The sequence below is a fragment of the Gallus gallus genome, chromosome 11 (genome assembly GCF_016699485.2).
Source record: "Gallus gallus isolate bGalGal1 chromosome 11, bGalGal1.mat.broiler.GRCg7b, whole genome shotgun sequence".
In the NCBI taxonomy this organism is placed as follows: Eukaryota; Metazoa; Chordata; class Aves; order Galliformes; family Phasianidae; genus Gallus; species Gallus gallus.
Genome location: NC_052542.1, coordinates 16863724 through 16890553, shown reverse-complemented (window position 1 = coordinate 16890553; position 26830 = coordinate 16863724).

Sequence of the window (26830 nt, the reverse complement as noted above, 5' to 3'; positions counted from 1 at the left end):
TGGATATCAGGAAAAAATTATTCTCTGAAAGAGTGCTTGTCAGGCTCTGACACAGCTGCCCAGGGAGGGAGGGAGTCACTGTCCCTGGAGGTGTTCCAGAATCATGGAGATGTGACACTGAGAAACATGGTCAGTGGGCATGGTGGGGTGGGTTGCAGTTGGGCTTGGGGATCTTAGTAGTCTTTTCCAGCCTTCATGATTCTATGACTCTATGGTTTTCACCCCAAAGCATTTCTGCCATTACATGAAGTGTGGTGAAACACCCACCTCATCACAGTCTGGCAGATGAAACCAGATGTGGCTTTGCTAGAGCAACCACTGACTCTCCCACAAAAGCATTACCTAGAGGCAAACTGTTCTGTTCCAACAGAGACAGCCAGAAGTATGCAAACAGAGAAATTCTGACTGTCTTTACTGCCCATGCTTGCTTCCATAAGATATAGCATCAGATTGCTGCTGAACAAAATTGTGTCTCTGCTTCCCCGAAGTTAAAAGAGGAAAATATCATTCCTGCAATTATTTTTCCCTTCGTCTACCTAAGTCCCTTTTTCCCTTTATAGTCTGCTAATGTACCCCATCTACATCCCAACCATTCCCATCTTATCAGATTCCCCAATTTCCTTTTCCCACAGCTCAGGAAGAAAGGTGAATAATTTCACTTTGCAACACATGCCTCTGCTGTTACAGACCCTCATAACACAAACACTCAAGGGAACTCAACTTTAAGCAAGAATTTGAGGGAAGAATTAAAGCAGAAATCAAATGTATCCTAATGACAGTCTTTATCTCTCATATTTTGCCTAAATCAAGCAGGGAGGTTAAAGTCACTCTAACTGTAAAATGCATTTTCTAATAGCTCTGCAACACATCATGTTGCAAGTTTGCTTAATAAACTTAAAAAGCAGAGTGGCATTTTATATGGGATTCTTTGGTAACAATACATGGACACTCCTTTGAAATTGTGACACTTGATACATCTTCTTCAGTGATTCTAAGGAACGGCAAATGTCTCATGTCTCAGGATGTGAATAAACTATCGGCATAAATTAAAAACAAACTGACAATTAAATAGCTGGATCGTTTTCTGTATAGATTTCTGAGGCCGAAATCTGTGCCTGAGAAATGGCCCCGGATTCCACGATTGTTCACCAAATGGCTGGATCTTCAAACATCTGGAATTTAAAACTTTTAACGTCCCTTCTCCATAAATTTTAGCCACCTCAAGGTCTTTCCGCCACAACTACAACTTTCCTGACATGTTTTAGTGCTTGAGGTTAAAAATCACACTTTACCTCAGCTCTGTCAGGGTCAGATTTGTGGAGGGTAATTCTGTTGGACAAGATATCGTTGCGATTGCTTAAAAATCTGTCACTTGGGGAAAGAAATAAGACTTTTCCACAACCCCTTTGAAGAAGAAGCTATTCAAGTGAACAAAAAGGGCTGGCTCGCCTCGCGACGGGGGAAAGAAAAAGTGAAGCTAAATTACCTAAACAGCATCTCAGCCCTTTGCAGTATGGCGTTGTTTTGCAGCCAGATTAAGTGAGCAGATTAGAGTCCTTGCCAGGGTTAAGACCAGTCACATCAAGAATTGAGCAAAAATTAGCCGGTAAGCCAATTTTCCCAGCAATCTCCAAAGACTAGCTTTAGGAATGATGGTTTTTCCATTCTACTTAGAGCTCCACGGCACAGTTTCACAACTCTTTTCAGTCATTCCAACATCCAGCTTTAATGGGTGGTATTTCCTATTTTGACTGGTACAGAGCTCATCTATACATCTATGAACATGTGCATAAGGTCTTTTGCCAAAGCCTCCTTTTCTCTCACCCTCTCTCCATGAGGTTTAATGGCTAGAAGAAGTGCTTTTCTCCCATGTCACCTTCAATGTACCTTCTTGGCTTTTTGTAGCGTTTCGTGAGTTTCCCTTGCAAAGCTGCAGCCTGCTTAATTTGAAGCAACAAGGTGAAGTATTGGCATCTCAGTTCACCACTGAAACACCTGAGTTCTTAGTATAGAAAAAGCAGCCCAGCCCCTAAGGAACAGGATTGATCTTAACGTAGCTGAGTTCCAAGAAAAACTTGAGGTGTGGTCTTTCTGGAGAGAAATGCTCAAAAATTAATGCCCCCGAGTCTGGTTTGGGTCAGATTAAGAGCTGCCATAAAACACATTTGCGTTGGTGAATAGACTCAGTAGCTTGTGTTTCTTGCATGTGTTACAGATGGCACACGCCCAAAGATGTTCCTTATGGTTATGGAAGCCATTTTTTTTTTTTTTTTTTTTTTTTTTTTTGTTAAAGAAAAAACATGGCAATCGCTTGGCTCTGTGGAGCTTCTTTAAATTCTCTCTTGTGTTGGTGGTGGTGAGGGATGCTTGGAGGCTGCAGCTCTGTGTGCCTTTTTAACTCTTTACCCTCCTTTGCTTTTTCCTCTCAGTGGGTGAACTATCCTGACCAGATTCATGCTGTTGAGAAGAATGACATCTCCATGGCAGAAGACCAACAGCTCTGGGCTGAAGAGCAACAGTTTCACTGTTTGTTTATTTGGTTCAGGCGTGTCAATGAAGAGGTATCAGATCTTGCTCCTACCCATTGTGTCCCTCCCTGGTCTTGGCCTGGCCAAAAGCTCACATGCATTGCACGTGATAGCCCAGGCCAGGAGGTTTCAGGGAAGTTCCCTGCATATCTCAACTTGGAGAACCTCAGCTGCTTCTGAAGTCCTTGTGAAGTTGTGATGTTAACCTCGATGTCCTGGCCACCTTCCAATGTAAGTAATTACAAACTGCCTATCTCATTTCAGCCTCTTATGTCAACTGTATGAAGTGTACTTTGGCTCTGATATTTTTTTCTCCATTTTTCTGACCTAAACAGTTGCATAGCACTGCTCTCTGCAATTGTCCTTCTTCCACCTATGGTGGCAGCTCAGTATGTGATGCAAACCTTACACCATAAAGTAACAACAGAGAAGTGTCCCCACATTTTCACAGTATATAATGCTCTTCAGACTTCTATACACCTCAACCTGTAGTAAGGTACCTGCTTTATCAGGGTGCTTGAACTCGATGGTCTCTTGAGGTCCCTGCAGTTCTGTGACTGTGTGATTCTTTGACTCTCTCCTGGCAGAGGACAGATAGGACTGCCCAGCTATCTGCTCACTGCTGCAAACGGGCCCATCAATCCATCTTATCACGCCCTGATCATGCAACGCTCTCAAATCCAGATTTCCCCCAGCTCTTAACATCTCTGACCCTCTGCCAGACAGCACAGGAAGCACGTCGTAAAAAAGTTACTAGAAGTGTTCAGCACAGTAAATGCGGGGACATTTGTGCACCCTGAGAAAAACCACAGGCGCAGCTGCCCGAAGCCCAGACATTTACTCACCTTCGGATATTTATTATTCCTTTCTTCCAACCTACTTCCTCGCTGCCATCTGTCTCTTACTCAGGAGGAGTGCATTCCAGATTATCTCTGATGCTTAAAACATGGAAAGACGATGACACAAATGGCAAACTGTCTGCTCAGAGGTCATAGGCTGTTCTGTATATCTCCTCTGGCCACCTCAAACTTCTGCCTCCCATCTACTCCCAGTTTTGTAGTGTTGCCATGAGATTTCTTTAAAAATGAGGGGATGCTATTCCAAGCTTCCTTCTGAAAGGGATGAGCAAAAAAAAAACAAAAAAACAAAAAAACACCAAACCCTTATATTTGGTACTATACCAGAAGAATTAGTGGTAGGCGATTTGGCATATTTTGGTGTTGCTTGAGGTTTTTGCTGAGTGAACACCCTCATAGAATCATAGAATCCTTTGAGTTGAAAGGGACCCTTCAAGATCATCTAGTGCTACTCCCCTGCAATGAACATGGACACTTACAGCTCCACCAGGTACTCAGAGCCTTCTTCAGAACCTTTTGCCTCTGTCCTGCTGTGACAATCTCCATCCAAGTACACTGCAGTCCTCAGGTTTTTGCTTTCATAGATCTTATTTCTCCTTCATTCTTTTCTGCTCAGCATATATATATTTTTTCTTTCTGATTGATGTGAATCAGGTCATCTGATACCTGAACATACCTAGTTCAGGTGTGAAAATAAGACAAAAACACATGCATAAATGTATGAGTGATGGATATATTGGCTGAGTTTTCCAGCGAGGATGGGCAGCTGTGGTTTTGTTTGGAAATCAAAATTTTCCTCTGATCCACACTGTCTAATTTTGACCCAAAGTACATTGACAGCATGATATAATCAGAGGAGGCTGACGCGTTAGTATCTCTGTATCTCCAACAATGAAGGGACAAATCTTCCAGCAATGGCCTCTAATGCACTTGTAAATGATTGCTGTGCAAGGCAGTATTTGAAGCAGCAAGTGATTGTGTTTTGTTACAGAGGAAATAAGGAGCCTGAATCTTTCCTCTCCCACATCCAGGCACCCCCACCCCTTCTCCCCATTACATTGTAGAGGCACTAAAGGGCATCCACATGAAATCTTACACTGAACCTGCTTCCTTTTTGCACCACCATGTAATTTGCCACATCAATGCTGCTCCCACCCTAGGATCTGGAAAATCTGTATTCCTTTTCAGAGATCACCCTTTGATTTTTTTGGACTTGGCTGTGTTTTTAAGCCTTTCCAAGATAGCTGCACAGGAGCAGGAAATTCTGTAGACCCCACTCTGTCTCCGGAAGAGCAGAAGGAGCCAAACTCCTATTAGCTCTTCCTTTTCATTTGCTGGCTTTTGAAAGAAAAAAAAAAAATGTCAGACACAAAGAAGTGTCAGACGTAGGCATTTTCATATAACTTCATTCCTTTTCCCTTTCTTACAGAGCACAGCACAAAGGGTTTCCATGCGTGGTCCGTGCCCGGGTCGATAGCTGCTGATAGGAGGTGGAGGGTTTATTTGCAGCCTGTGGGAAAGCAGAGCATTTGTTATTTCCAGACAAGTTTTCAGCTTCAATGCAAGAATCAAATACCTGAATCAAATTATTATGTGCAGCTGTGAAAATTGTGATCGTGAAACCTGATTACAACATTTCCCCCCCCACCAAAGGTCAGCGACAATATAGAAAAGCCCTTCCCACTTCTAATACAAATATCTCGTGGAACAAAGATGACATTTTCCCTTTAAGCTTCACATTTCTCAGGCAAGGAAGCTGGGCAGTGCTGGCAGAGCTGGGAGCTCACAGGAGGTCAGGACAGAGATATATCATTTTCTCAGCAATTGACCATTTACTTTTGGAAACATCTTTTCCCTATTGGCCGCTCTTCTCTCTCACCTCACTATTCTGATACAGTGGGTGCTAATCCCTAAAGGACCATGTATTTATTTGTATATTATCTATTTGCTTTTTACCACTCACACTTTTAATTTAACCATGACCCTCTCTGCATCCATTTTCCACATGATGAAAGTCACATCATCCTCTACCTTCAGAGGTTTTCACTTGCATGTAAGTAAGAACCGTTGTTTCCTTACACAAGGTATGTTGCAGTGACATATATACAAACAGAGACTGCCTGCTCTTTGTTATACTTTAGTGCATATTTCATCAGTGTAGGTCGAGTTAAACTTTCATGCTCCAGCCAACAAGCCATTAGGGGATGCAATCTGAACCAGATGGGCTCAGGTCACAGTAGTTAAGGTCCCTGACAGTGAGATCCAATCTTTGGTTGCATCTGAAGTCTTACTTATCCATTTGCTAGAGTCAGTGGATCTACTTGTTAGGGTAGAAGCAACTCAGACAAGTAAAATGTTAGAGAATTAGCTTTTAAGGAGTATCTGTAGCTGTAAGTTGCACTGGATGCAAATGTGTTCCGTATGCAGAACATCTGCTGCTGCTGTGCTTTCCAGGCGGTCTTTGCTGACACAATGTCAGCTTGGTCTTCTGGTCAGGACGCTCTGCTGGGAGGCTGGGGACCTGGCTTCAACCCTCTGCATGGCACAGCCTGCTGAGAGCCTTAGGGAACAGCAAAGACATCAGTGGCAGCTGGAAATATGGGAAGCATGGTGGGGTTGATCCTGCTGGGACACACACAGGGATGTGTTGTGCTGTCACTGCTTGGAGGGGCATCGCCTTTCTTTTATCCCATCTGTCTCACAGCTCCCGCCACCCATGGGAGTGGGGTATGGTGAAAGTGCTGGGACACAGCAGGAACAAAGATGTCAGCATGGCATAGCCTGGATGGATGCCCTCAGGGCATTAATGGGAAGGCTCTAACACATAGGTAGTAAGGCAGCGTGATTAAACAGGGAGGAGCAGTACCACCTCTGTTGCCTTCAGGGCTTTCTCGTTACAGGATGAAAGCCTCAAAGCTGTTTGTGAACTTGGGCCCTCAGATTGGCAATTTGCTGGGCTCTCTGCCAAGCCATGAGGCCAGATGTTCCTGACGTCGTTTGAAAACCACCGTCTCAATCAGTAAACATCACATTAGTCCAAGCTCAAACCTGATTAAAGGAAACTTTGGATTTTCCACTTAATGAAGAAGGGGTGAAAGGTAGGAATGTATAAGAGATTGCTCTTAGCCAAGAACGAATCAAGAAAGTCAGTGTCTTTATTTGACTGACTGCAACTACTGTGTAACTTCAGATTGGTTCAGCTTCAGCGTAACGCGGTCACCAGCAAATCTGAAGTATGTCAGGTCTCAGTCAGAGGATCCTCCCAGAATTCATTTGGCTCCTGAAGCTTGTAAATATTCAAATTTCTTGCGTTAAGAAATCTGGGCTGGAAAACTGTACCAGAAAAAGCAGTCTATGGGAAATTCCTGCTTCTCCTCGATTCTATTCCTTGTGCTACGAATGTAACTGCTGTCTTCATTGTAGCGCAACATCTACTTGGCTCCAAAACTCATGACAAAGAAAGGCATTGCAGTATTTCAGAATGTCACAAAGGTTAGCTGCTGCTTCTCTTTTGAAAACCTATACAGACACACAGAGAGCTCTTGTTGGGTTTTGCCTTCCTCCAGCTCTTCATCCTCTGCTGTAATAGAGTGATAGGGGTTGGACATCCCTCCACTGCAGCATTGCTCTGAGATGACATTGTTGAGGTGAGCTCCAAATTGTGGCTTAGGTGTGCTTTAGATGAAGCAGCAAGGCTGCAGTTGGACAGAGCACCTTCTTAAATGTTGCCTTCTAATACATCCCTGCCATGACATCCTCGATTTCTGAAAGACCAGCAGGAGGGCTTTCCAACTGCTTACTGGGCTATCAGCAAGTGGGAGGGAATAGATTGTTAATGCTAATATTATACCTACTTTCTGGATGAGCTTACTGTATGATGAGACATTGGGCTTGGATTCAAATTTGTGGTAACAGAGCTTGCAAGGAGTCCAGTATGTCCAGCCAATTTAATTCATCTCACCCCTAGGGATCTGCAACAATAGTCAGAAGGGAAGCCACTTTACATGGCCTCTCCCTCCTTCATGCAAGTCTTCCACATCATCCCAGTTCTGCCTCTGAGAAGTTCCCATTCAAATATTTATACATTCAGCTCTTGGGGCTGTTGCACAAAGAGAGCTCTGGAGTTATCCGGCTCAAAAGTGTCTCTTGAACTTGGATCATCCCACTGATGTTTCTGCACCAGTTGTTCTGCTGAAGAAATTGTGTGCAGGTCCTCACTTGTAGTTTGGGTTTATTTCGTGATTGACTAAAATAATAAAAAATGTCATTGACTTCCAATCAGTGTTAAGGTTGGAAAGATGGCCAAGAGCACGTGACTATGGGTTTGCATAGCTGTAACTATGTACTGTTAGTTGTTATGATGATGATGTCCATATTATGATGTCCAGTACTGTTAGTTGTTATGATAAGGGGAAAAAAAAAAAAAAAAAAAAAAAAAGCATTTTCTTTTATTATTTACATTCTATGATTTGCATCCTATGGAGGGAAATTTCTGCAATACAATGGACACAGAAACGGAAACATTGGCTAATGTACTGAGTGACTGAATAATTGAGAAGTTATTGACTGAGGTGCTGGTAACTTTACCAACTCTTGTAGAAGCAACAGGCTTTTCCAGGGAAAGAATTCAAGTCCCTAATGCCAGATAGCCCAGAGTGATATGTGAGTCCATTCTGATGTATACGATCCAGTTAAACAGCAGATATAACTTAGTTAACTTTCATTTCATTGCACGCAATGTGAAAAAAAGTGTTCTGGTCCTTAAATGAAGTAGCAAAGCAGAGCGATCAGATCAATCACTTGCTTAGAAACGATTGTAGGAACATTGAGAGGCATTCAACAAGCCATTAACTGCTTTTGTTCCTGGCAGCCGCACTGGCCAAACAGATAGCAGAGAAGTAATTTATTGAACTACTTTGCCCTCCACATGCACATGTGTGATGTAAACACAGAGATAATAAACAGCAGCTGGGGATCCCTTCTTCATGCAAAAGGGAACTTGTTTGAAATTTTTCTTGCTCCCAACTGTAAAAACGTTTACTTTTTTTTTCAGCTTAGGACAATAGCCTTCGTATCGCAGAACGACGTTAATCATCGTGAGTGATGGCACTGAGCTGGAGAGATGAGAGATGAAAAGAGGGTGGAAGCCCAAGCCATTTGCGATGGTTTAAACCAATCACTTGAAATCAGACAATGTCAGTTCAGTTTACTGCACATTTTTATGTAAGTAGTCAACGCTGCTATTAACAGCTGGACTTCAAAGTTCGGATGGAGCAGGAGTCTTGAGGTCTGTGTAATGTTACTTTTTTTTCCCCCCTAGTCCATGTAGTCATTAACAAGAGTTGGTTTACACGAACATCAAGTGCTGATAAGGATGTCTGAGTATTGACACAGAAATTGCTCAGTAAAGAGAACAATTTATAGGAAAGCCAAGTGTAAAACATTAGTCATGCACTATTAGGGGACAGCTACGTTTTACAGAAGGATCTTTTGAACTCAATTGGACTTGAACTTAATAAAAGCAAATTCCAAAGGAGAGGTTTGCTTAATGTTGGCCAAACATATCAAACCAATATTGCTCTGGAGGTAATAATAGCAATTCAATTAACCTAATTCTACCTTCGTTAGAAATACAATTATTCCGAAAAGGGTTTAATTGCAAGCTTATAACTATTAACAGAGGTTGAAAGTTGAAAAAGAATTATATACCAATGTTTTACGTTGTGATTATTGTTATAGAAGCAAAATAATTGTAGCATAATGTTATCTGAAGTATTATAAATACTTACAGATTTATAAACATATATTTATGATACAAATTGTGTACATTAGAAATAGTCGTCTGCTGAGAAAAAAAAAACAACATAGAATTAAAGTTTTGTTTAATATTGAGATTTAAAACAATTGTAATCACTTTTCCTTTATCAGGTTATTAACTTGTAGGACTCATTGCCACAGCATTATTTAAAACTGGGAAAAAACATTCATTGATGGCTATTAAAGTCCTGATACAGCCTCCAGAGCAGGAAACCCCATACATGCCAACTGCCAAAGGCTGAGAATGTCCAGAAGGGAAAGGTCATTTAATACATCTTGCCCACTGCAATATTTTTCTCAAGCATCTGATGGTCCCTGGTGAAAGCAGCATGGCAGGAGAGAGAGATGTTTATTCAGACCTGGAAAAACAGGTTCTACTTTCCTATCACGTGATGAGCATTGAACTTTTCCATGAAGTGAATGACATGTGTGGAGTTTGTGCATAAGATGTGATAGGTGTGGTACATAGGCACATGGTTAGTGGACAGTAGTGGTGGTAGGTGGATGGTTGGACTTGTTGATCTTTTCCAGCCATGATGATTCTATGATTAGAGGAGTTCAGACTCAATGATCTCTACAGGTCCCTTCCAACACCTACAGTTCTGTTCTTATTTGGATGCAGGAAGGCTTTCCAGTTTGTGTGATGGAATATATTCATTCAATGAGTAAAATCCACTGCAGTGAGTGGCTTAAAAAGAACATCACCATCACCATGGCTCCAGACAGGCATGTGAGAGCAGGGGGTGAATTTCAGTGGGAGAGGGACCTTGGGCTTCTTCAGTCTGGGTACCGTGGTGCTGGGATTCAGTTTGCTGGCAGCATCGTGTTGCACACGTGTATTCAGGTTTGGATTTTCAGTGACAGCACCTGTTAATTGTCCAGTTAGGTATTACCTATTAAACATTTACTGCCTATTTCCTGTACATGTCTGGTGAGGCTAGCAGGAAATTTAGAACAAATTAAGCAGCAGCTGTAATCCCTCACACTTCTCACAGCCCCTGATATTATAAAATATTAGAAATGGAGGTCCTGAGGAATAGACACTTTTAGGGCAGCAAACTCCCCCTGTGTCCCCAGCCTGGACGGCCCAGGAGGTTAAATCACTCAGCTGGTATCTCTCCGCTTACGCTGCCTGTCTCTCCACCCACACTTTTGGTATGTTTGATGGGGCTCTTTCATCCCCCCCCACTGTTCCCACACAATTTCACATGTGGTCTGAGTGGGGCACTTCCTGCCGTTAAAAAAAGCAAAACCAAGACCCCTGCAGAAACAGCCTGCATGCAGAACACCCAAGTTGACAGAGTGTGAGAGAGAAGGCCTAATCCATACCAGATGAGCGCAGCAATAGCCCTACTGAGCCAGGCCAAACACAGAGCAGAAGACAGAACAATCCTTTTCTCCCCCCCCCCCCCCCCCCCCTCCCCATCCCCTCTTCAAGTGGACACTTCAAAACACTAGGAAAATATTCCGAGGAGCATGCCCCTAACTTTAAACCGATATTGTTTGGGTTAAGTTGCCTACCATGCAATGTTCTTTCTTCACTTTCAAAATAAACCGTAGGAAGCATTAATGCAAATACTATATAAACACACATTCATTCCTACATTTTAAAATCTGCCCTAGCGCTCGGGCTTTCGTTGCTGTTTAATTTGATGCGAGAACCAGATGTATCTTGAAATTGCAGATCTTCACAGCCTTCTTACATGTAAACAGGAGGAAATCTGATCCATATCTGAGACAGAGACCTCCAGAGAGCAGGCTATGAGCCCTGCCGCTGCTCCCTGCCTTTGGATTATTGGTTTGATTTCATTTTAATTTCAAGTTATCGGACTGAAGAAAGGAAGTGCACCAGGGGCAGATTTTTTGGACTTGGCTCATTAAAAGCTTGTGGGCTTTTTTTTTTTCCCAATTAGTTGGGACACTTCATTTTTTGTTATCGGAAGAGGAGAGATTAACTTGTACTTTCAGTAAGAGAAGGGAAAAGGAGCAATCTGAAATTTAAAACAAGTTGTAATGGCAAGGTTTAATGAAATAATACAAAACAAGCTGTGGATAAAAATAAACACATCAAATGAATATATTTATTAACGACTATAAATCTAATTATTCAAATATCAATTCTTTTTGAAGAATATTTTCAGCTCAACGTATTTTTTACTTAATAAGAGACAATTTATTTTCTCTTTGTCGAAACATTCTATTCTGCATATTAACAGGACGAGAGGGAATGGCTTGAAGTTGCAACAGGGGAGGTTCAAATTGGATATTAGGAACAATTTTGCCTCTGAAAGAGCAGTGATACATTGGCATAGGCTGCAGAGCAGCACTGTGGATCCCTATGAAAACTTTCCCTCTTTTGAAGTCTCATTTAAAACAGGTTTTTCCATGCTAACCTGCAGTGTAAAGAGATTGTTTTTGAGGGCGCATCATCTTGTTGTTTTGCTGATTATATACACTGAGCATGTCTGAAAATAAAACCTGTTGTGCAGACAATGAGCCTGGATTTTATGCACTGGGTCAGAATTTCACCTCCCTCTCAGGCTTAATCCCAGCCTCCAGATGAGGCACTTAGCATCCCCAGATCCCTTGCAGGCTGAGGGCTGAATCTACACCGATTACTCTTGGATATGCCTAAAGTGATGCATTCCTGCAGTTGCCAGAAGGAGCTAAATAAAGCCACTTCCATAAGAAGTGCCTGAATATATATTTACACAATACTACACCCGATGACAGCTCCAGAGCTATTACAATCTAACAAGCAACCAGCTCACGCTGAAGTACAGCTCCACTCTATGTTCTTCACAACAGATGCAGTAAAGGTCCAAAATTCACTTTCCTTTTCCCTTTTGTGCTTATGGCCAAAAGGAGTACAAAAATTCCCCAAAGGAAGATCAGAAGCAGAGGCAAACAGCATTAATCATAAGTAATGACGCTTGGGAGATGAAGTCAGTGTGCTCCCTCCTCCCTACTCCCCCCAGCTTGAGGACGTTGCACAAATTCAACTCTTCGTTGTCGTAGGAACTCACTGAAATGCCCCTGAAGGCCAAGCAGTGATTTATTTCCTGTTCTTGCTGCTCCAGTGCTGCTCCAGTGCTGACATCACTACATCATCTCTTCTTTCTGCAATATAGACCCTCCCTCCTTCCTCCAAACTTTTAGATAGGAGATGTTAAGCCTTAACCATGGGAGCACAGCTGTGGGTATGCCCTGGTTCAACCTGCTTACATGCCCATCAAAGTCACATCTGCTGAAGAGCAAGGGTTACCGAGGTCTGTCCAAAACAGGTGGCCCCTTCGGGTGACTCGGTCATCCAATTCTGGCCCTGCCAGGACCTGGAGGTGATGGCAACAGCTGGGACTGGGAGATTAAACAAAGGAATTGGAGAAGATAGGACTGGCCTTTGTGAGGAAATAAACAGTAGATCTTCATTGCGTTCAATTTTGTGCTTACAGAGAAACAGCGTGATTCATTCTTTCCCCCACTGACATGATGGAATAAGAGTTAACCTCTTCGATCGAGAAATGTCATATTAAAAAGTATAGGAATGCAGATATCTGCCCAATGTGTCTTTCCAATGTAAACTTTCACCTTGGTTGCCTGAGGGAAACTGCAGTGGTTTGAGAGGAAGATGAGACAGTCCTGCAGGTATTTTCTTTATAGAATTGACTTACATGAAGATAAACCTAGAAAATCTCAGTGGATTCTGGCCCTGGGAATAATGTCCCACAGGTGAGGATGGCCAACGTCCTGAAATTTCCAGATAGTCATTATAATGGAATTTTTTCCACTTGATGTGAAGATACCTTCTTTCTATATCTCTTCTTTCACATCTTTACATCTTTTGTTTTCTTTCCCCCCAAATATGGACGTGTTTTCACTCCTGAAAGCTCAAAAGACACAACTGTTGTCACTGGCATGCTTTGGTATGTGATTCACCAAAACATGAGCCATACATCAGGCCAGAACTTTTACTGCAGATTTTGACGTATGAAGGTGCAAGTTTTGATATTATTAAAGTCTATAAATCATTCACACAAATGGCAGCAGATCTGTACCCTGAAATTCAGGCACACAAATCTGGCCAGCTAAACGCTACATGTGTGCATGCATACCTTGGGTCCAACTTCTCTTACCATTGTTTATTGTGCTATCCTACTTTTATGTAAAGAAGGAAAAAGTTCACTGGCAGTTGCTCCCTCCTATGAACAAAACCCCTATTCTACATTTTTAAAGCCTGCAGCTGAATAAACGAGAGAACCTGGCTTTTCTTTACAGGCAGGGGCTGTCAATATTATATGATGCTGTAGAAACACGGGGAGAAGTGAGTCAAGGAATGAAACACCAAGATTTTCTGTTTCAAATAGCAAATGTCTGAAGCCAGTGTTAGGCTGTGCCAACGCACTGAGGAATGAGTGAAATGTGAAACATGATCTCCCGAAGACGCTGGAAGACATAGAGGCTGGATTCTCAGAGTTGCTATTAAAAACCCGTTTTAAACTCCGGGTTCTCCTTTGGGAGGATGAGAAACAAAAAGTGTTTGCTGGTAAAGATTATATTTAATTCCATGTTTAGGATGCCTGGGTTGAATATCAGAAACAATAATACTGCTTGGTGTTTCTCCCTTGTTGGTCTTTCTGCAAGATTTTGTTGATGTTGTTATTGGTTTTGAGGGCAGGGGATTGCACTTCTCCCTTGGGTGCATGAATGGCTGAAATGTCATTAGCTTCAATAATTAATCTTTGCTTCTGTACAGTTTCTAGAAGCAGTGGCTTTATTGAATAGCCTTCTATTTAAATGTAAGCCAGATGCCATTCTCGTAGCCATCACAAACACAAACTATTAGTTTTAGTTCAGGTCATGGCCAGTTTAGTTATTTGAACTTCTCTGAACAGCCTTGCCTCCCAGCTCTCCTGCTCAGCATGGCTGGGGCACCAAGTCTAAATCAGTCAGAGGACAGCGATTTTTTTTAACTGATATTTAAAGCCAGCAGAGAGACACATCAAAATAAGCTAAAAATTTTGATTCAACAGTACTGAGATATCAGCACTTTTTGTTTAACATCTCATGTTTTAGCCCAGGACCAGTGTTTGCAGTGCATTTGCATTCACAGTCAGGTGGAGCAAGTTGTGTTACAAGTAATCCCTCTGAAGTCAGGAGAACATTTCTGGGATCCAAAAAATAACTGCACATAGTGAAGACCATCCACCTTGGGCCCAAGCAGGTGTTTTGCTGTATTTATATCCACATATCCTATAGGGAGAGGTGACAATACTCCTTGTGGCTTCATATCTAAAATACATGCACCTGACTTTAATTAATGCAAACACTGTTGACAGTTTAAGGCCCACCCCAACAGCTCAGAGCAAAGCACGGGCTGTGGAGTGAGGTTGGTTGCACTCTGTCTCATCTGTGAAGCCTTCCATGAGAATGAAACTTGGTCTGCTCAGTATATCAGTGCCAGCCAGAGCTAAACAAATTCTGGAGAATTTCAAAGAGGAAGAAATAATTGCCTCAGCTCAATCTTTGTTTTCTGAGTTCAGCTCATGAAAGAAGCAGTGTTTACCCCAAACCTGCTGCTTGAGTTGTAGGGTTTTATTTGACGTGGCTCCTGCTGCCCCTCATAAGAACGAGTGGCTGTACCCATTCATTTCAGTGTGCTTTCTTTTTGCCCATTTCTTTTTTTACAAGACTGAAGGTATCTGTTGGTGTTTTCTTAACAGTGATTTGATAAAAGAGAAAATTCAATGTTACAACGAAACAAGAAGTAATACTTAGCGAGACAAAGGCTTAGAGCCAGGAGTAACATCTTTTATTAGGCAGAATGATAGATGGGGGAAAACACACGTGGTTAGGGACGCAGATCTTTCTTCACATATCTGGATATTGTCATCTGAGGCAAGGCATGAAGGAACTTCTTCACATTTGGCCAATTCAGGCTTGCAGCATGCACTGGGGATCTGGAGCCAGTAGGACCTGAAGCATGTGCAACATTTTCCAATTTCCTGATGGGTTCCATGCAACGCAAACAGAGTTTAACTTTTTAACTAGATTGTGAAAAGTTTTGGCAAGGTGTCTGTCATGTCACCGAGCTGGTTGCTGCAACAGTGTAATTACTATTAATTGATAGCATCTTGGAGCTGTTTTGCTCAGCTAATAGGTTCCAAATGGCTTGATGCTGAAAAGAAAGAGATTTCTTTTTCCTTGTCTTCTTTTCACACTTCATACTGCACACTGAAGTCTATTCTCTGGATTTTGATATCAGATAATCTGGGTATAATTATGCCTGAGAACATTTGTCCCCTGCCTTAGTTTTACAAGAAGAAAATCGGATATACAGATTATTTCTGTTCTTAAAATAAGAAAAAACAATTATGAAAATATATTAAATTTTAAAGTCAATAATTGGTGGAATTGTAGCTACCTGAGTGTCAAATTCTATGGAGAATGGGAAGAAAAGGAAGCCCGGGGACTCTATCCCAAAAGCAGATTAAAACCCAAGTGTTCAAACAGTAACTTAATTACTGTAACCCATTCTTGAGATTAAGTGATTTCATCCTTGCTGTCCCATGAAACAAGACCCCCAGCTACTGAATGGTGAGGAACAGATGGAGGGGTGTCAGGAATGATAAAAAGTTTCTGAGCATAAATGTAACAAATAGGTTAACAGAAGGGAATGGCGCCATGCATATCATAAAACTCTGCTAGGCTTCTCATGTTCAGATAAATCTTGATTTTGTAATGGAATAACATCAGAGCCCCCTGCTTTGGGTTTCACAGGTGATTAGATCACTGATGGATGTGGCAGGGGAAGGGACATCATAGGAGGCCTTAAATGACCTCTGCTAGCTGCTCTTTGATACTGTGAGAAAAGCCCAGCCAAGTCGCGCAGTATGGCTGTTATTCTATTGCTAACTTTGTGCTGGTGTCCTTCCAAAATGAGTTTAACTGGAAATAAACCCATTGAAGTTTGTGCAAGGAGACCTGATAGAGTCCTGGAGGAGAGAAGAGCAGCACCACTCATCTACTGACTTTCATCAAAATCTTTCTGTCTGCTTCCAGACACGTCAGAAAGCTCCAGAGATGTATATAAGGCCCTCCAGCAGTATGGATGAACCACAGAATGATTTCCCCATCATTTCTGAGCTGTAGTGACAGCAAACTGCCTTCCCACTTGCCCTAGATGGGGAGCACTGTGGCAGGTTCAGCACTTGTAGTTCATTTTTTAATCCCACTTTCATCCTCCTTTTTATTTCTCATTGCACTGCAGAAGCAAAGCCTTTCCTCAAATGAAAAGTCTCCTGAGGCAATGATGTATAAACAAGCAAGACCTTCCTCTAACAGGTGAGAAAAACATTAAACTTCATTTCAGACAACGCACCTACCTATTCGTCTTTCCTCGCAGTGTTCCTTTTAGCGCTGAAAATACCCCTGAGCTCTTGCAGTCCTCAAGGTATATTGGCAATGCAGAGGTCAGTAACTCGATCTCATTGCTAAAAAGACACTAACAGTTCTTGAGGGTAAAGGAGAGCTCTTTAATGATTTTAGCAGATGAATCAGTAGAGAGGGGGAGGGGTCAACTGGTAAATCCCATATGACCCTACAGAAGATAACCTTTGACTTCTCCTGACTCTCTGAACTGCAGTGCCAGCAAAATCCCGAGTTCTTGTGGGACCAATAAATCCTTGGGTGTTCATATCAGAGATCCTATATCCCGGCTGTAAAACATGAGAATCCCAACACAGCCCGGTAGTTAAAAGTCATCGTCGATAAACCCACTGAGCTTCATTTACCAGCAGACTGTTTTGTGGCAGCATAAGAGGAGGAAAAAATTCATTTCTGTGCTGGAATTGCAAAATAACCAAAACAACAAATCTGTAGGCCAAGCTCTGCCCTCAGATATGCGTCGGCAGCTTGTGGAGAAGTCAGTGAGTGTTGGGAGTGTTTATCTGAGGGCAGGCGCTGGCACCAAGCCCCTGCGCTCCATTTACTTGGGCATGGAGCACACTGCTGAAGGCAACTGGCCCAAGACGTGCCCTACAGCCCTCAGAAAATGAACTCTATTGAAAAGAAAATAAAGGCTTGAAGCAAGTGGTGTTTGGGTTAGAAAAATCAAAAGATACTGCTATTTTTATTCTGCATCAGCAGCAGGGATTATGGGATGTTGCTGTTTGGAAATATGTGTTTAAGATGTGTTTCCTTTTCCAGAACGAATCCGTTATGTGATGCAACTCTTCCGACCTGGAGAGCCTCTGCATCAATAGCAGAACCTTTCTTCTGAGGAGTGGTGAAAGTGCTTCTTCAGTCTCCAGTTGGCTTCCAACTGGGGCTGAAAAGCCAACCTGAGGCAGAGACCTACCGCCTAGTTCTACTCTCCTCCAGATCTGCCCAAGGTTTTGGGGGAAGAACCTCTGCCTTACCTGGCTCTTTTAAAAATAAGCCTAATAATCAGTTCCCTTTCTCAGCTATGAATGTTTATTCTCTGGGGTTCAGTGGACAAATGTAGTGGCATTTCCATGTTAACATTTGCAGTGAGGGTTTAGCCCATGGCTGGCATGCAGATCTTCCCAGAGGAGCTGGGAATGGAGAATCAAGTCCTCACTGGATTCAGAATGATGCTCACTGAAACAGATGTGGCAAACTTTGATAGAAGGCAGCTTGATTCAGCAATGAGAACTCTTCAGCCTTATGTCTTTTGCTCACATTTGAGTTTTATGGTCAGTTGATCTGATCGAGCATGCACACATACCCAGTTAAGTATATGGAAGAGAGACAGTGTGATGGGTCTTGAAGTAACACTGCATGAATTAGCCAAGAGTTAATCACTTTGCTAAATTATGATGATTAATAATACCGTGACATAGTTACCACTGTGAAGAACTGTTCTATTTACCTGGTAGCTCTTTTCCATTATCTTTTCCAAACAACGGTATACCAAGATGGTAACAACTAAGAGTTACGAAAAAAATGTATAGGGCAAAATAAAAGGAGAGGCCATCAGTGGGAATTTCAAAGCTTTGTGTCATAATTTATATTCTTATAATTATTTCAGGCCTGGTAAAACAGCTCAGTTGCACCAAATTAGCATTACCAGATCACCAATGGGACTGCTTGTGCAAAAGGGAAAATTAAAATTTTATTTGATATTATGTTGTTCAGTAATGATGGTAATGGTTAATCCTGTTTTAAATCATATAAATGTGCCAGATTCTTGTCCAATAAATATTTTCCAGTAGTTTTTCTTTCCATTTGCCTTGATAATCATCAACATATGAATTAAAATGAAACGAAGACATTAAAGAAAAGAGTAAGTATGAATATCAAGGGTCATGAGTATTTGCTCTTGCACTGAACCTGAAAGGAAATCTTCCATAAAGAAGTTTTTCCTGAAAGGCCAGTGGGAAGCTAACAGGAGCATTAAGATGGAAGATAGGATACCTATAAAAAGTTATGTTTCAAAAGAAGGATGTGGGAAGAAAGGAAAGTAGGGAAGGAAATGGTATTTTAAACCATATTAAAGCAAGTAGCAGGTTTCCTAATTCCGACAGCCTTAATTAGTCCTTTTTAAGAAGTTAAACAAAATGGATTAATCCCAAAACATTGCATTAAATTTGCCACAGTTCCTGCTCTTCTGTTTGTGTGGGTAGGAGTTTTACAAAAGACCTCAGCAATAATAATCGTAAAACAAGGACAGCAGCCCAACACACAGTGAACAACCCACCAGTAATGAACTGGAGTATGCAACTTAGAGCAACACTCCAATAACAAATTAGTTAGTGTGCGCAGCCCAGCACTGAAGAATAACCCAACAATAACAAACCAGAGTGTGCAACCCAAAGCACTCAAGAGCAACCCAACAATAACAAACCAGCTTGCATGCCTGATGGGAGAAAAGAAATTCAGCAAGGAAACGGATTTCAGTCTGAATTTTCCAAGGGGTTATTATTATTAACAACAGAGAGTTAAACTATTAATGTTTAAATTAAGAATAATACCTTCTGGAGCCCAGTCCTGCTCCCATTGACTTTTATGGGACTAGGAATGGACCCAAAGTGCCCTTAAGGGGTTTAGCCAATGAGGAGAACAAACTTTTACCTGTAACTAATGAGCCCACCATGGCAAATGGAAATTTCGTTCATCTCCGCTGGATAATGTGAGTTGGCCTTTATGGGGAAATGGAAACTGTGTAAGTCCTGGCACTGTGGCTGTGCTTGTGGTAACATGCTCACAGATGCTACTGAGCTGGATCGGGGTTAGATCACCTAAAGTGAGGATGCCTTTTCACCTCACTGTTTTCCTACTGTGATGAAATTCCCAGACGGGTCTTCAGATGGGATAAAAGAAGGCCAGATCCACTGTGCAGCTGACATAAATCATGCCTTATTGCATGAACCCCCTTCCAGCATTCCTTCACGAACACACACACCCCATTATATACATTATGGTGTAAATATATTATGGTTACATTTTCAAGCCCAAATCCATCATCTGGGCCTCCCTGCACAGAAAACCTGCTGAGCAGTATCTGACTCCTGGGGTCCTGAGCACAGTCCCATAAGCTCAGACCAGCCAGCCTCTTCGTACTTCACAGCAGGAACCCATCTCTGATGCAGTTTATACCTCCCAGATGCGACCATACTGAAACAACAGACATCCATCAGGACTGATTCTTATAGAAGTCATGGTTAATCAAACGGGATCTGATCCTGCCTGAAATATGATCTTTAATAAGCGAAGATGAGAGTCATTCCCTTGCAGTCTTCAAACTTTTCTCATCGTCTAGTTTTCTTAACAAGAATAGGAGGACCAGATCCATCCCTCATTCTAGAAGGACATCACAGAAATAGATGCCATCATTAGTTTGGGAAAGATGCTGGAGGGAGTCATGCAGAGACATGGGGGCAGATCCAGTGCCTTGTGCCTGAGCTCCATCCAACATGGCCATTCCCTCCTCTTGATATTCGCTGATCAAAGGGAGCTGGGAGAGAACTTTCATAAGGAGGACATTATACCAGTGAGTAAGACAGGGAGAGATCTGGATTAGTAAGACAAAGCAAATACCATAGAAATTATGACAGTGCTTTCTTTTTCCCCTTGAAAGACATAATCCCTAATATTATAAACTGTGGTTTGGCTCTCACAGTGATCCTGCCCAGTGATTACTGCAGAGTGTGTCTTGATTTGAACCAATTTAACTGCAACCAGAATGCAGCTGAAGGTGTTTGGAAATTATTTTCAATCTTCAACACTCCGGAGACCTGGCTGGGAATGTAGCAAATAGATCGAGGAAATTAAAAGGAACATTGAGGTCACTGCTAGAGGTCAGGTGAGGAAAAGAAGAGTTGACCCTGATTAATCAGAAACACGGTGCTGTTGAGAAGAGAAAATATTTTGGGGTTTAGACTCCTGGCAAACAACAGCAAAATACCAACAACCGCCATTGGCTGCATTTTTTTCCTTCCAACCAAACCAGAGGAAATTCCTGAACTGACAATGAACAGGAACAATGAGTGAGTCAGTAACCCTCAATGCCAGAAATTCTCTGGATTTCCTAGCTAGACTGATGTGTTTGGAAGGTCACAATGATACAGAGATACATTTCTGTAAAACTTGGGGGTTGAAGATAAGCCAAGCCAAGATGCAGATAATGAGCACAGAAATATTCCAACTACCCATAAAACATCATACCTCCCAAGAGTGAAAATACACATTTTGTCTCTCCTTCTTTCCTAAATTATTTGCTCATTTATCACATTATGTTGCTATTGATCTTATGTGAAAGGTGCTTGGATGATGTCTATGATGATAACCTGTGAACCACATAAGGAGAGCTGTGTGAAGATAATGGTAAGTAGTACCAATCGTTAGTACTTCTGATCTGTCTAGTCTGATTCCAAGAAGACTTTTTCATTTTGGAAAATGAGGTCCTGGAAATACCTGACAGCAAAGATGCCTAAGAGCCAGAGGTAGTGTTAATATTGCTCAGTATTTTAAAGGCTGCTCGTGCTTTGCTGTGCTATGATTTGGGTCTGTTCATTCATGTTCACCTCTAGTGCTCAGAGCAGACTGCTAATGCCTTGTGTAGAGCTCAGGGGGAGCAGTTTGCCTTCTGCACCTAAGGACAGCACAGAGGGATGTTGATGCACCACCAGCAGCTCATGCAGTCTTTTGTAAGTGATGTAAGCCCAGGAAGTGAGGCAGAAGTGAGCAGACAGAGGAGAATGTGATCTTTAAATCATAATGTGAGTCTGTCCTCTGGGGGGGGGGGGGGGGGTGGAGGAAAGGAGAAAGGATATTTTTTACCATACGCTGCTCATCTGTTTACTCACTCTTAATTTAAATGGAAAACTATGGATATTATCCATGGGACATTTTTTTTTCCCCTGGTAAAGTCCCTAAAGCCCCAGATCCTGGTCCCGATCTCACGCTGTTAGTAACGTTATTAAACACACATGATAGAGTGAAGCTCTGAAGATATCCAGACACACAAAGCAGATAGATAATGTGATATTATTACTGGCATGTGACGAATCTTATAACTTCCAGCAAATATCAATGGAGTAGTGACCTCGGTGCAATGTGAACACAACCAGAAACCACAGCCCCCAGGCTCTTCTTCCAAATCGAAACGTCCTAATCTCTCACTACTGTACCAAACACTCAAATATGCAACAATGGATGGAAAGAAAATAAGGCTTCTCTGTATGAACATTGGATTAGAAAGGAATGGCTGAAAAACCTAAATTGTAGTACAAGAACATTCCAGCCTGGGGATCTGATGACACTGGAGCTGAGCTCTGCTCCTGTGGTTACAGTACCACCACTGTATATCTTGTGAGAACAGCAACCTTGTGCTGAGCAGCTTCATCTGTGCCCTCTGTGTATTATTTTTCACTGCCATCATCAGAGCCATTGCTGTTATCATGAGATAAGGATGAAACGCCAACCTGTGAAAAACAAGGTGTTTTTATTATTATTATTTGTTTATATCTACAATATCAAAGGGTAGAGTGGGAACAGAAGATATCCTCTGGAACACATTGTCAGGAACTGCGAGTTGATACAGATGTATTGATTTAATCAGCCTGTACAACACCATTTGTTTATACAAAACATCTGTGACAGAAGTGTGAAGGCACAGTGATATGTACCCAGTCTTGTCTTGCCTATTAAAATGTGCGATAAGAGCATCTATATTGCTGATTGAAGAAGGGCAGATTTTGAGGTGCAATTGATTTCTGTACCACCTACATTCGTGTTGAAGAGCTCAAAGCCCAGGCAGGCTATAGAAGTATTTTCACAGAGGGCAATTTTTTTTTTTTCTGGTACATATTAGATAAGAAATATAGAGCTTTTAATACACAGAAAGGCAAAACTGTAGGAGATGGTGTGTTTGAAGAGAATGCAGGATTGCCCACTCTTAATGTTGAGAAAATATTTGGAGTTCATACGTGCACCAGCAAAAGTTTACATGATAAATCAGTAGCTTGAGTGCTTCCAGAATGCTAGTACATATGAATGTGTTGAAACTATTGTTTCTGTTGTCTTTTTAATGCTACTGGGAAGCTTTTTGCGGTAAAGCAATAGAGTTATTGCCAGCTACATTATTACAGTCTCAGTCTAACATCTGCAATTACTATGGGGTAAACGGTTCGCATCCCATATGAAATATAAAAAAAAATGAGGAACAGATTTCACTATTATTCTCCCTCTCCATGAATACTGTGACATTTTTTTTACTGTATAATCGTGCCTGGGCAGTTTGAACGTCTGAAAGAAATGGAAGCCAAAATGCGCATTTATGATTAGTGATGGCTAAACATAAAAAAAATAAAGATTAAAAAAAAAAAAAAAAGCATGGATTTGGTGATTCAGAAAAATGCTGGAAGAGGAGTTCAGAAGATCGTCAGAAATCTGTGGAAATGTTCTCTGGAAATAAGACTGAGACATGAGGAAGTGAGGCCCTCATATTCTGTTTTCTACAAAGGTTTCTGAAGAAGTCCTTTTCTGAACTTCACCATAATTTTAATCTTTTCCTGGATTTCCCATCCAACTCAAGCTGTTGGTTCTCCCCTTCCACCTCGAATGCCCACCCTTGCATTTCATTTGCTACTTGCATTTTCCTTCTCACACCATCTTTCTCAGAGCTGGGAGGAAACCTTCCCATAAGTATCCATCCAACTAGCTTATTTCCTTGCTTCAAAGCTCTCCTTTAACATTTTCTTCAGCTATAGTGCCTACAAAGAACAATAAAATCCATAAAAAGTTGGGCTTCCTGGAGTGAGGAAATAATTTTGCCAATATTTCTGACCAATTCCTGCTTGTCTCTTTCTCTGCCTGAGCAGACTTTGGAGAAAAGCCTTCAGTGTGGTTACTCAGAGAGCAAAGGGCACTAAGAACACAAAAAAATCATTTTTGTCTTATTTTAGGTGCTTTTAGTATGGGCTCTCTTGGACCAGGTGTCCAAGAAGCCGGACCTCATCATGAGGACCTCATCCTTGCTGGGACACTTTGAGCCATTCACTGAGGGACATGTTTAATTTGTGGGAAAACCCTGACCAGCTAGGGTGGGTTCCAGCCTTTAAAAAAATATAAGAAAAAAGATTGCTTTTATGGAGCTGCCAAGGCCAGTGTTTCTTCTATGTTGCCACTGCAACCTTGGTTAGGCACTAGACAGAAAGCCCTCTACACAATGCAGCAAGCCCCAGTTGCATGTTGGATATTTCTAAAGCCAAAAACTTCTGCAGAAGTAACCAATGCAGGCCTTAAAATGTGCAAGACTTCCAAAGCACGCTCACATCTCCAAAGCACTATGTAAACAGGAGCTAATTAAACTTTAATTAATGCCTTGACAGGTAAAAGGTTTTTCATTTTGCATTTAGCTAATGTGCATTCATCTCCAATGGAAATCACCTAAGACCCCAAATAAAAAATGCCCAAGGTAAACAGAACTTGATTTGCAGCATACATTTAACTAAGAGCTCTGAACACTTTTTTGTACATGTATTTACTTATCCTTAAAAAAAAAAAAAAGATTTCCTTTTTCCCCTTTTTCTCTGCAGAAAGATAAATAAATAGCAAGCTGGACTGAAACGATAGAATACGTAAAGCGGAGGGGAAAGGTTAAATACCAAAGCAAAATTGGGCATTAAAACAAAACTCCATTTTCAAGGTGTAAATGAAGTGTCCAATCCTTTCATCAAAAGTGTTTACAGCTTATTTTTGTAATTTGACTCTAAGTGGATAATGTAGCATGGGTCTGTGCAAAAACACATTCCTGTTTGTGACTTTAAAAATCATAACAGTCTTTGAAATATGAAAATCCTGAGTCTTGATGCAATTCATATTGCTGAAATGATGCCAGCTACTGGTATTTATTTGAATGGCTTGCAGCAATACAGGGATTTGATAAAGACCTGTCTTAAGGGCATAACCTGAATAGGATGGTTATAGATGACACAAATCAGAGATCTGAAATGGTGCAGTGGTTCACATGGGTGTTGCGTTTCCTTCTTCACTGCTTTAAGCATCAATGCAAATGCTCACTCTTCAGGTTATTTGGAAAATCAAGTCATTTAAATTAACAGATTTGAATTTCAGAAGCAATCAGTGACCTAAGAACCTAACATACTCAAAGTAAATTCTAGATCTTGCTGACATCAGCAAGTAAAGGTTCTGGTGCATGAGGAAGTGACAGATCTCATCTGCCTATCTGCAAGTTCAACACTTTTAGTTTATTAATCATCTCGGCACGAAGAATCTTCATTCAGTCGTTCATGGCCAACATCAGCTCATTGCTCAGCAAGATTTTTGAAGATCTCCTTTGAACTGCTGTGTGGCTCCTGTTGGAAGAGAAATCCCCATGGACACCACAATTAGCTGGTCCCCATCAGATGGCCTTATGTCCCCTGAAAATCACAGCTGTAACCCATGCTACCACATAGAGCTACTTGTTGCTTGACTCTTATAAAGGAAGTCATTTTTTGGCAGAAATGTGGGCCTCCGTGGCGGGTATAAAGTCCATGTTATGTTGTCTCCTTACAGCTTTCAGTAAGGGAGCCAGGCCATGTGGTTGTGTAGATGTAGATGACAACATGGGAATTGGTGCCCACGTTTGGGCACGTTTGGGCATCTCATTGGAAATTCTGGTCAAAAACCATTTCATGAAATCTGGACCAGCTTGCCCTACATCACCTCATTTTTGTGCCAGGTCTATAAACCCCACCAGTTTTCCCTTTCATCGCATCCCCCCTGTTCTCCCAGTTACAGCACATCGGCAGCGCATTCTGGCAGGCCTTGCTGAGAAATACTTTCAAATCCTGAAAGGAGGGAGGATGCAGCCATAAGCTCTCAGAAACCCATGTTCGTTTGCGAGCAAGAGCTTTTTGGATGCACTCACTACATTTTTAATAACGAGCTCTTTGGCAGAACTTCCTAAAATCGTTGGTCTCCTGCACCAGAAAACAAAGGCAGCCAAATCCTTTCCATTGAGTTTGCAGTTGATTGTTCTTGTTTCTTGCTCTGCTACAGGAAATATTAGAAGCCAGTATCTGTAATAACTGGGATTCAAGCAGCTTTCTCACATCTTAATGTTTTGTTCTCACTAATTTATATAAATAGTTTTCAAAACTCTAATCAAGTTTACCATTAGAAACAATTCCTATTATTCCTTCATCATTTTCCTTTGTTTGATTTCATCTGATTTCTTCTATATTTCTTCTTATGCCAGTCAAGAAAATTGTTTCCCTTGTAGCCCTCATACATGTACAGACAGTTATCAAACCCTGTCTGAGTCATAATTTGTATAGTATATCCATATTTAGATATTCTATTCTTTTCTCTTAAGTCAGTTCCCTCTGGTTCTTCATCATTTTTACTGATTTCTCCTCTTTTTTCCCCTATGATCACTCCCCATGCTTTTGTTAACTTACTGAGGCTCCCAGAATGGAATGACATTCAAGAAATCAGAGCATCATTACTACCACACTTAGGAAAACTGTTATCAATATGGTCACTTAAGCTCCACCTCCCTTAGGAAATCCTCTTATGTGACAGGTTTTCTGCTGCCATATATACAGCCATCAGAGATTAAATGTTCTACCCTGTTGGTGGTCACATATAGTTACCCCTACTTGTGTGCCGACTTTTCTGCTGGAAATGGTTTGGACTGAGTTATCAAGGCCTTGCCAGTAGCTCATTTTCAGTGTTCTTTGCAAGTGTTTCCCACCCATCTGTGAATGCAATGATCATTTTGTTTGCTTCTTCTTTCAGTTGATGAATGAAGACATTAAACAAAGTGAGGCTTAACTCCTGTTCCTCTCCCACAAAAACCTCCCTCACTTCCTCAAACCCAACAAGTCAAAATTTGTCTTCATTTATGTCTTTTTAGCCATCACATAGACCACAGTACTTATATCCAGGCCAGTTTGACTCAATCTTTCAAATAAGATTTTATGGTACTATCAAATGCTTCACTAAAATACAGACATATTTGCCCAGAACTTAATGTAGCTATTTTAAACTGCCTGGCCAAGCAATTAAAGTCGGAGTAGCTGGCCATAAGAGAGTCAATACCTTTTATAGAGGTCTTCTGCTAGTCTATAGCCAAAAGCAATGTTTTCTAAACTGGTT